The sequence below is a fragment of the Rana temporaria genome, unplaced genomic scaffold (genome assembly GCF_905171775.1).
Source record: "Rana temporaria unplaced genomic scaffold, aRanTem1.1, whole genome shotgun sequence".
In the NCBI taxonomy this organism is placed as follows: domain Eukaryota; kingdom Metazoa; phylum Chordata; class Amphibia; order Anura; family Ranidae; genus Rana; species Rana temporaria.
Genome location: NW_024404514.1, coordinates 67897 through 77664, shown reverse-complemented (window position 1 = coordinate 77664; position 9768 = coordinate 67897). Strand labels below are relative to the sequence as shown.

General features: G+C 46.9%; 2 pseudogenes; one reads left to right on the top strand and one right to left on the bottom strand.

The window, feature by feature from the left end:
- Positions 1-1493: 1493 nt before the first annotated feature.
- On the bottom strand, positions 1494-1674 carry LOC120922048 (annotated as a pseudogene).
- Positions 1675-4162: 2488 nt separating this feature from the next.
- Positions 4163-4340, top strand: LOC120922045 (annotated as a pseudogene).
- The last annotated feature ends 5428 nt before the right edge of the window (positions 4341-9768 follow it).

The following is a 9768-nucleotide window of genomic DNA, read 5'->3' as shown; positions in this document are numbered from 1 at the left end:
TACCTTAAATCACATTGCCATTTACCTGGCGTACTTGTTTGTAGCCTAAATACTGAAATACTGAAATTTGCACCTAAAAATGTAATTTAGTAACTTTGTATTCCTTACCAACCATATTTAACTTTGGTAAAGAATTCACTATATAATCTCTTACAGCAAACCAACCCTCTGAAGAAGACCCTGTTTGATTGGGTCAAAACGTGTCAGGTTTGTTACACATGCATATGATATGTAATGCTGTGTAACAATTTTGTGTTTGCCTTTTTGTATATTGAATAGTATACTTTCCTCTACCAGAGCTCATATTTTAACTGTCATGATCATACCATATGTTTATAATTAATTTTTTTTTTTTGAAAAGCCTATGGCGTGTGAACACACCCAAAAAACTCCACCCGGTGCAGAAAAAATGTGCACACACATAAAGAGTGTTCACAAAAACGTGCAGACGGGTGCAACGTCAAGTGGTCCTCCTGTGAAGAGGGACCCATAACCCTGATCCCCCGGGGCGTTAGGCTCCAGACGGGGACTGAGGTACTGTGGTCCGAGCAACCGAAGCCGACACGGACCCAACTTCCTCGGAGGGACTGCCGAAACAGAACCCTCCCAGTACTAGGTGGGGCTCCCCCGAAGGGAGACCCCATGAGAGCAGGCGAACTAAACCAGAAGGCCATGTCCACCCACTCCCAAGACGTTCAGGGCTGGCCCGAGGACCCGCACCCTACTAATCACACAGTGACAAAACGTGCACAACAAAAAAAGACAAAAAAGTGACAAACACAGGCTTAAATAAAATAAAGTGGGGGAAGGGATAGTGGAGAGGAGAGTGAAAGAAGTGGCCATTGTGGTGAAACAATGACCAGGCCCTCCGGCCAGGAATAAAAAATTCCTCCGGTCCTAGCCAAAAGGCCCGGCCCAGGAGGCAGGTGCTAAAAAAAGCGTGTATCTGGTGCAGTGACCGTGGTATCCTTCAATCAATGTGTCCCTCACACACAGTGATCTTCAGATACCCCTGGACTGCCACTCCAGGGGCACATGCACCATAGGCTTTTCGTTCCATATCCGACCCCCCGACCGGCCAGTGCAGCCCTCCACCCCTGTCAGCTAGAGAGCCCTTCAAGGTTTTCTTGGGGAGAACTGCCGCTCCAGTTAGCAGCCTCCACCAATACTAGCCCCTCCAGACCCTCCATCAACCCAGCGGATTTGCATGGCTCTGCCCTGTCCTACCACAGGGCATTACCAGCTCCTCCAACCGGATCGTCGACAGAGATAGCACTTACACCAGCCAGCCAGAAGGCCAGACTAGAACTCGGCAAAAAGACCAAGACCAAGCACAGCACCCATCCTCACCAGGAGCACCCTTCCAGATGGCTCAGACTCAACCATGGGCCGGCCCCCAGTATTCTGTCGGGCAGCACGGCGTAGTCCCTGCTGAAACCATCCTTCCAGGTGCAATGACGTCATTGGATTGCATCCACCCTCCCCATGTAGGAGGTGCTTCAGCGCTCCGCTGACAACTGATAAGGACAGATTCCACACCCAGTCCCAGCCAAAAGGCCGAGAAGCGGCAGGGAAGACAACCACGATCAGCACGGCCTAGAGTGTGCAATAGCCGTGCCTCGCCCTGGGAGAACCGCCTTCATGATCATGGTGTCTCCCCTGCCAGGTAAGTATGTTTATAATTAATAAAGAAACCTTTTATTACATATACATTGTGATAATTATTGAATACTGCTGCTAAAAAAACCCATTGGGGGAATCATCCCACATTGTATCATTCGGGGTGTGCAGCCCCTTTTCCTCTCACCACATTTCTTTCACCTTCTATGTTATTTTTCCACTTCCTTTATCAGAGAGATGGCAACATTTGTTCTGCAGTGAAATCGCACAGCATTGTTGTCACCAGATTGGTAGGTTATTCTTAAATGCACATGTCATGTTTAAGTGTTACTATACCCAGGACCCTGAATTCACTATATCTGGTCTCCCACAGTACACAAAACATGGAAATGCAATTATTTGAGTAAATATAAACTGCTAAATACCCTTTCTCTTCAGCAGTATATAGCAGTCTTGTGACGTCTATCAATTCCCAGTTAAAGATTGTAGGAAGAGTTTTCATACTGCACTGAGCTGTTCTATCAGCATGCAGGGCCCCTAACCCTCTGTATGGACAGTGCTGATTGGCCCTGTGCTGGTCACATGCACGCTCTAGCAATGCACATCACACTGAGCATGTGCAGCCTGACTCCAGTAACTCTGTCTTATCCAGACATGCAAACCCCCTTTTTTTTTTAAATGTTTATTTTTTATTTTTGTTTATATATTTTTTTTCATTAAAGGGCCCAGAGGTCCCCATGGCCCTGGATGGCAAACCCACTTTTCTTTTTCTTTTTTTTATAAATTTTTTTTTTTTTTGTATATATTTTTATTTTATTTTTTTATTAAAGGGCCCAGAGGTTTATTTTTTTATTTTTATTAAAGGGCCCAGAGGTCCCGGATGGCAACCCTCCTTTTTTTGTAATTTATTTTTATATATATATATATACCTACATTTATATATATATACCTACATTTATATATATATATATATATATATATATATATATATCAATCATTTTTTTTCATTAAAGGGCCTGGAGGGCCCCAGATGGCAACCCCTCTTTTTAAAAAATATATATATATCTTTTTTATATATATTTTGTCTTTCTTTTTAGCTTTCTATTAAAGGGCCCAGAGGTCCCCAGGGTCCCGGATATATTTATATATCATTTTTTTCATTAAAGGGCCCGGAGGTCCAGCAGGGTCCCGGATGGCTACCCCCTTTTTTTTATATATATATTTTTCTTTATTTCTTCCTTTTTTTGTAAAGGCCCCCCCCCCCCACTTCTCAATTCGCGGCAGCCCCCCGCTTCTCAATTCAAATTTAATTTCAGGCGGCAGCACCCCCCCCCCCCCCCCCCCGGTTCTCTGCTCCAGGCCCCATGCCTGAAGCTGTGTAAGGGGCACCATAATTCCTGATGGCAGCCCTGCATACAGGATCAAATAGTATTTTTACACACGGCAGAGGATTAGGTTACCGTTGTGGGTTTAGTAACACGTTAGGTAAGTGACAGACAAATAAAGGGGTAAGGGGAATACTGCGCTAATGAGAAAATAAAATAATACAAATTGAAAAATAGCTAATAAAAACCAAGCTGCGACACATACAAAACATGTGAAACCATGCAAAAACAAAATATAAAAGGATAGAAAGTCGCGCTAAATATAATGAATGAAAACCCTATGATGGCAAAGTGTTGCCATCACAGGGTTTTCATTCATTATATTTAGCGCGACTTTCTATCCTTTTATACAGACAAATAAAGACTTAGGGCCAGATTCAGGTATAATTGCACCCGTGTAACCCAAGCCATTTACGTTACACCGCCGCAAGTTTTCAGTTTTAGTGCCCGATCCACAAAGCACTTACCTGGAAACTTGCGGCGGTGTATCGTAAATACGTCCGGCGCAAGGCGGTCCAAATCGAATGGGCGTGTACAATTTAAATTAGGCGCGCTCCCGCGCCGGACCTACTGCGCATGCTCCATTTCGAAATTCCCACCGTGCTTTGCGCGAACTGACGTCATTTTTGCGATCGGTGACGTGCGTAGCGTACTTCCGTATTCCCGGACGTGTTACGCAAACGACGTGAAATTTTTAATTTCGACGCGGGAACGACGGCCATACTTTAGACAGCAATACGTTTGCTGTCTAAAGTTAAAGGCACCCAAAACGACGACTAACTTTGCGACAGGAAACTAGACTAGCGGCGACGTAGCGAACGCGAAAAACCGCTGTGGATCGCCGTAACTCCTAATTTGCATACCCGACGCTGGTTTACGACGCAAACTCCCCCCAGCGGCGGCCGCGGTACTGCATCCTAAGATCCGACAGTGTAAAACAATTACACCTGTCGGATCTTAGGGATATCTATGCGTATCTATGCGTAACTGGTTCTATGAATCAGTGGCATAGATTCTCTGAGAGATACGACGGAGTATCTGAGATACTCCGTCGTAATCTCCTTCGTGAATCTGGGCCTTAACTCCTGCTAACACTTTAAAGCAGTTACAGAAACATTTGTTTTTCTTTTTTGTTCTCACCTAAAAGAAGATTTGTAGTACTTACCTGGCAGGGGAGACACCATGATCATGAAGGTGGTTCTCCCAGGGTGAGGCTCGGCCATTGCACTCTGGCCGTGCTGATCGTGGTTGTCTTCCCTGTCGCTTCTCGGCCTTTTGGCTAGGACTAGGTGTGGTATCTGTCCTTATCAGTTGTCAGCGGAGCGCTGAAGCACCTCCTACATGGGGAGGGTGGATGCAATCCAATGACGTCATTGCACCTGGAAGGATGGTTTCAGCAGGTCGGATATGGAACGAAAAGCCTATGGTGCATGTGCCCCTGGAGTGGCAGTCCAGGGTTATCTGAAGATCACTGTGTGTGAGGGACACATTGATTTAAGATACCACGGTCACTGCACCAGATACACGCTTTTTTTAGCACCTGCCTCCTGGGCCGGGCCTTTTGGCTAGGACCGGAGGAATTTTTTATTCCTGGCCGGAGGGCCTGGTCATTGTTGATCACAATGACCACTTCTTTTCACTATCCCTTTCCCCCACTTTATTTAATTTAAGCCCATGTTTGTCACATTTTTGTCTTTTTTTGTTGTGCACGTTTTGTGTCACTGTGTGATTGGTAGGGTGCGGGTCCTCGGGCCAGCCCTGAACGTCTTGGGAGTGGGTGGACATGGCCTTCTGGCTTAGTTCGCCTGCTCTCATGGGGTCTCCCTTCGGGGGAGCCCCACCTAGTACTGGGAGGGTTCTGTTTCGGCACTCCCTTTCGAGGAAGTTGGGTCCGTGTCGGCTTCGGTTGCTCGGACCACAGTACCTCAGTCCCAGTCTGGAGCCTAACGCCCCGGGGGATCAGGGTTTGGGTCCCTCTTCACAGGAGGACCACTTGACGTTGCACCCGTCTGCATGTTTTTGTGAACACTCTTTATGTGTGTGCACATTTTTCTGCACCGGGTGGAGTTTTTGGGTGTGTTCACACGCCATAGGCTTTTCAAAAAAAAAATAAGGAGATTCCGTTTTCTGTTCCCGGCCGGACTGACAGGATGTGAGCACTCAGTGTGCACTTCCTGTCAGTCCGGCCGGGAACAGGAAATATAAATAAAGTGAAAGTGTAACTAAAGGCAAAACTTTTTCATTTTGGATAGAGTAAGGCCTATGTGTCCCATTGGGGAGATTTCCCTTCACTTCCTGTTTCATAAACAAAATAGGATGTGAGAGGAAATCCCTCCACAAGAACTAGTGTTCCCATTGGAAAATTTTCCAACTATTAGTGTTCTGATGCCAACCCAAAATGTTGGATTTTCTTTCACTTTTAATGATAATACTAAACAGGAAAAATAGAGACAGCAATAAAAGTTGACAGCAGGGACAGACAGCAGTTGTCAGGTTTCCTTATCGATTTCCACTCTATTCAAAGTTTTGATTTTAGTTACACTTTAAGAAAAGAGTTTAAAAAAAAAAAAAAAAAAAAAAGTTAAAATGTCCAAAACATTTTTTAACCCCCACCCCCTCCACACATGCACATATGTCAGGTGTGCATGCATACAAAACCAACATGCATGAAAACAATCATTCCAGGGCCATCATGTATTGTTAAATCTTAAATTGAGGACCAGTAAAGGCTTTAAAGTGTCACCTATGGACAATTTTGGGTACTGCAGTTTTTTTGCTGTCACACGGGCGAGCACACTTTTGGACATTGACATATTTTAATTGTATTGAATCAATCAATTCATTTGTATTTTGTAGGAGAGGGGTAGGAGGGGTGGTTTTGGTGGTGGGGGTGTTGATATATCAGGGAAGGAACTATGGAATATAGTTGTTAGTTTTAGTCTTGTGGATGTAGGGAAGGGTTAGGGATTTTGAGGATAGCGGCAATCAGAGATTTTTTTCTCAGAAAATAGGCGAAGGAACTCAACCACAACCCCCAAAAACCCCCTCCCATAGGGGTGTGCTATGTGCAGAGTTCTTGGGTGTGCCTGGTACATAGTACAGAGTTTAGGGATGTGCTATGTGCAGAGTTCCGGGGTGCGCTTGATACATAGTACAGAGTTTAGGGATGTGCTATGTGCAGAGTTCCGGGGTGCGCTTGATACATAGTACAGAGTTTAGGGATGTGCTATGTGCAGAGCTAAAGGGTGTGCTTCTTGAACCATAGGTGGTGGAACTGAGTTCCACCAAGTTCCAGCTGAAAAAAAGCCCTGGTGGTAATGATTGCTAAAAGTTTGATAGGTTTAAGAGATGTGTTATGGTTGTGTTAGGATAGAAAGCAAGTGGCGGCAGTGTTAGCAGTAGATTTTGAGAAAGTGTTTGATAGGGTTTTGTGTTTAAAGTATTACAAAGCATGGGTGGGCCTGAAAGAGTTGTGGGATGGATAAGATGTCTTTATAGAGGTATAGAGGGAAAGTTGGAAGGGGTGGTAAATAAAGTAAAAAAGAGAATGCAATTTTGGTCTTTATGAAGTCTTTCGATGGAAGGGAAGGTGTTGATAATAAAAGCTGTATTAATACCAACTATGCTTTTTCTTTATTATGTTTTTCCAGCCCAAGATAGGGTTTTGAGGAGGGTTATAAAACTGTGTTTGTTTCTTCTGGGGATCAAGATTGGAGAAAGAAGAGTGAAAGTAGTGAAGGATAAAGTGAATGGTGGTAAGGGTATGGTGTGTATTGAACATTTTTTGATGATAAAGTATGTTGGTATGTGTGTGAAAACCAGTAGAATAAGAAAGGGGGCACATTAGGAGCCCACTTGAGTGGGATTGTGGCCAGCACGGGGTTAATAGGTGATTAAGTGCTGAAGTTAGCTGTAATTGGTTAATGTTTGCCTTGTAATTCCTATGTACTGTGCCTTTAAATTTGGGACCATCAGCCAGCCAATGGAAGGTGTCGGAAGCTTCTGGGAGCAGCAGAGGCTATAAAAGGTTTGGCTGGGCTGGGAATCTCCCTCCTTTCCCCTGGCAGCAGCAGCTGAAGAACTAGGACTTTTGGTTCCTGCTGCCCCCCTTCTCTTGGTAAAGTATGGAGTCTCTTTTTAAGAAGCTTTTGGAGAAGGCAGGCAGTGAGGGGGGTGAAGAGTGGCTGAAGCGCTGCTTAGTTATGGGGGACATTGTCCCTGAAGACCAGCCAGCTGAAAGGGCTACAGGCTTTGGGTCTGTGTCTCCCTCAGAACAGCAGAGGGAGAGCGCGTCAGTGAGTGGGGTTTCCCCTGTCAGAGCGCGGAGGAGCCAGCCTCCGGAGCGTGCAGGGGAATCCCAGCAAGCTGAGGAGGCGGAGAGAAGGCGCGGCGCGTGTGAGGAGGAAGATGGCGGGGGCGGTCCCACAAACGTGCGCCGTTCGGTACGGCAGAAGAGGAACATGTCCCAGTCCCCTGCTAGGGGAAACGCCAGGAGAGGAAGAGCGGTGCAGCCCGCAGCAAGAGTGGGGAGGGGGCGTCCGCTCCCCCCACGTTCACCTAGGCAGCCACAGGTCTCCGTCTGGGGACAAGAGCAGCACATCTCACCTATCAGGCAGGAGCCTGCAGCAGGCATGCTGAGAGAGGAGCCTGGTCCAGCCATCAATGCACAGCCTCCAGCAGTGGGTGAGTGTGTGCAGCTGCAGACTTTAAATGCTATTATGGATTCACTGTCTTCCCTGGTTAGAACACTGACCCCTGCTGGTGCTGTGTCTGCAAGTCCTTTGTCACATTTGAACAGTAATACTATACATAGCACACATTCTGCTATTGCTCCAGTGATTCATACCCCCAACGTGGTTATGGCCCCGGGGGCTTTGGCGGGGGAAGTTAATTCCCCCGGGAGGGTTAGCGTGCCAGAGGCATGCATGAAGGAAGTTATGCCCTGCGAAATGTCTCCCGTGGGGTATCACCTAAGCACGTCAGTGAAGGAAAAAATTTGGAGGGGGGAATTTATGGACATTCTATCCCTGTTACCCTCACAGAAGGATTTTATGGCTAAATCAGAGAAAAACGACAAACATGAGGACGACAGACGCAGACCCATACCGAGGTCATTTAATAACTGGTTGCAAGCGTTTTGCGTTTTTGCAGGTGTCATGACGGACAAGTACCCAGAACGCAGTAGTGGTTTGTTCCAGCATGTGGATCACATTCTGGAGGCTTACAAGAGTTTTGGCGGACTCGGTTGGTTTTACTACGACGAGTCTTTTAGGCAGAAATTGGCGGTCCACCCCTCGTTGCGCTGGGGTATGAAAGACGTTGGCCTGTGGCTAAATCTGCTGGCTCCGCAGAGGTCTGCCATGCCAAAGCCAGCTGCGGTTTCCAATTCCGGCGCAGTTTTCAGGAAAGGGAGCTGTTTCGCGTTCAACGATAGCCAGTGCCGCTGGAATGCGGCTTGTAAATACAGACACGAATGTTCGTACTGCGCAGGGGCTCACCCTGCGGCCAAGTGTTTAAAGAAGTCGGCGAATGCCGGGGCTAGCTCGAGCTCTAGGGATATTTTTCCAAAAAGCCTGCACGCCAGTGAGGCTGGAAAGTATGCGCCCATGGCTGGAAATTTATCCAGACCAGGTGACGGCTCAATTCCTCAGTAGAGGTTTTGAATTTGGTTTCCCCCTCCCTTCATTCTCGGGGGCGGGATGCACAATTGTGGGTAATTTAAAATCAGTCAGTCAGTTTCCACAGATCGTGAGGGAGAAGGTTGGCAAAGAAATTGCAGAAGGGCGCATTGCTGGTCCCTTTGAGCACCCCCCGTTTTATAATTTCCGCATATCGCCCCTAGGGGTGGTGCCCAAGAGGGAGCAGAATGCTTATAGGATTATACAGCACCTATCATTCCCTAAAGGGGATTCGCTGAACGACGAGATTAATGGGGAGCTTTGCTCGGTCACGTATGCGACTTTTGAGGAGGCGATCGTTAAAGTGCGGCAGTGTGGTCCCGGTGCGTTGCTGGCAAAAGCCGATATAAAATCGGCTTTTAGACTGTTGCCCATAGCCGCTGAGGCATTTAATTCTTTAGGTTTTTATTTTGACGGGGCCTACTTTTTTGACAGGTGTCTGCCTATTGGGTGTTCAGTATCATGCTAGTACTTCGAGGCGTTTTCGTCTTTCCTGCATTGGGTGGTTGGTTTTCAGTCAGGTAGTGACAAGATAGTCCACTACCTGGATGACTTTTTGTTTTTAGGACCTCGGGATTCGTTGTGTTGTCAGGAGCTATTGCAGGCTTTCCAGGAAACGGCGGCGCAGTTTGGCGTTCCGCTGGCGGAGGAGAAGACATGTACCCCGGTGACATCGCTTGAGTTCTTAGGCATTTGCATAGACACATGTAGGATGGAGTTTCGTTTGCCGGAGGCAAAATTGGTGAAATTAAATTCATTAATATCTTCCTTTCTGTCAAGAAAGAAAGTGCTGCTCAAGGAGATGCAGTCACTGTTGGGCGTCCTGGCGTTTGCTGGCAGGATTATGCCCGTTGGGCGGATTTTTTCGCGTCGTCTGTACTTGGCAATAGCGGGTTTAAAGTCGCCGTTTGCCCACGTTAGGCTGACTAGTTCGATTAAGGCGGATTTGTTGGTCTGGGCACGTTTCCTCGAGACGTATAACGGGAGATCGTTTTTTCAGGAGGAGTTTGTGGCGGCGCCGGATTTCAGGTTATTCACGGACGCGGCGGGGTCCAAGGGCTTTGCTGCAATATGGGGAACGCACT